At 33.6% G+C, this 1,362-nt stretch overlaps 1 protein-coding gene across 1 annotated transcript in view; it reads left to right on the top strand.

The window, feature by feature from the left end:
- The first annotated feature begins 1,027 nt into the window (after positions 1-1,027).
- The window catches only part of LOC137622425 (lachesin-like), a 566,772-nt gene continuing 566,437 nt past the window's right edge, over positions 1,028-1,362 (top strand). Inside the window, exon 1 of the mRNA XM_068353038.1 lies at positions 1,028-1,362. This exon is cut by the window's right edge and continues 359 nt beyond it. The gene's annotated coding sequence lies outside the window, so the exon portion shown is untranslated.

The following is a 1,362-nucleotide window of genomic DNA, read 5'->3' as shown; positions in this document are numbered from 1 at the left end:
TATCTCTTTTAAAATATTCTATTATAATAATAATAATAATAATAATAATACATCATGTTACTTTTTTAATGCTGCGCCAAGTGGATATGTCTGTATACAAACACGAACACACAAACACACACACATACATATATATATATATATATATATATATATATATATATACATATGGGTGTGTATGTATGTATATACATACATACACACCCATGTGCATGTGTGGAGATATATATATATATATATATATATATATATATATATATATATATATATATACACATACATACATATATATATACATATATATATATTTATATATATATATATATATACACATATATATATATATACATACATATATATATATACATATATATATAATCCTACAATTTGATACAGAGAGAGAGAGAGAGAGAGAGAGAGAGAGAGAGAGAGAGAGAGAGAGAGAGAGAGAGAGAGAGAGAGAGAGAGATCAAGCTCTGCATAGGTGCAATTTGGACCAATGGATGAAATGCCGTATCAAAATTCCTTTCGTTCGACTTAGACTAAAACTCTATATAACTAATTAAAAAAAGGGGGGATAGATAACGGCGAATAAATGGTACATAAACATTACATTACACTAACCTATGAGCGCTTCCCCTACCATCAATGATAAATGAAGACGCCAGTAAATATTACATTAACCTTACGAACACAGACTTAAAAAAGATTTCAAAATTATCTCAGCACTCAACTCTCTTGACAGATGACAAAGCGCAGGTTGCACAAAGAAGGGAAAATCCCAAGAAACAATTCAGGAACTTCAAAGCAATCAAACGGCTGTGGCCAAAGACAAACATTTACTCGATTGGTTGAATTTTAGCCGGGAACTTTGGGAAAAAGGAGAGGAAAAAATATGAGAGAGAAGGAACAGGCAAATGAACAACTTCGCGTCAAACGCGATGCGCATGCGCCTGATAAAGTACCGGGGGTATGGCTAGGTCGGTTCACGAAAAGGCCGAGGTTATTTGCCAGTGTCCAACTGACTCCCCGCGAGAGAGTGTATCCTCACCATCTCGGCGATTGGACCAGACGCGCACAAGGCAATCTCGGACTGAATACAGAACTTCGATCGTTTGGCTTTCGGTTTTGGTTTTCTCTTCTTTTCTTTTTTTAATGCTTTTAAGAATATCTTATCTTGAACTCAGCTGTTCTAAATTTTTATAATGTAAGTACAGTAGTACAACTATTCAGTTTTCCTTCTCTTCGAGAGAAACTCAATAACAATTTGATAGTGTAATAGTTTTCGCGTTGCGCAGTGTCATACCTCTTTAATTCACTTTTAAAAATTTATTATCTGCATACATTATTACTATTTAGGCC

Source organism: Palaemon carinicauda, chromosome 2 (genome assembly GCF_036898095.1).
Source record: "Palaemon carinicauda isolate YSFRI2023 chromosome 2, ASM3689809v2, whole genome shotgun sequence".
NCBI lineage: Eukaryota > Metazoa > Arthropoda > Malacostraca > Decapoda > Palaemonidae > Palaemon > Palaemon carinicauda.
The sequence above is the reverse complement of the archived record's forward strand: the minus strand, read 5'-3'. Positions and strand labels throughout refer to the sequence as shown.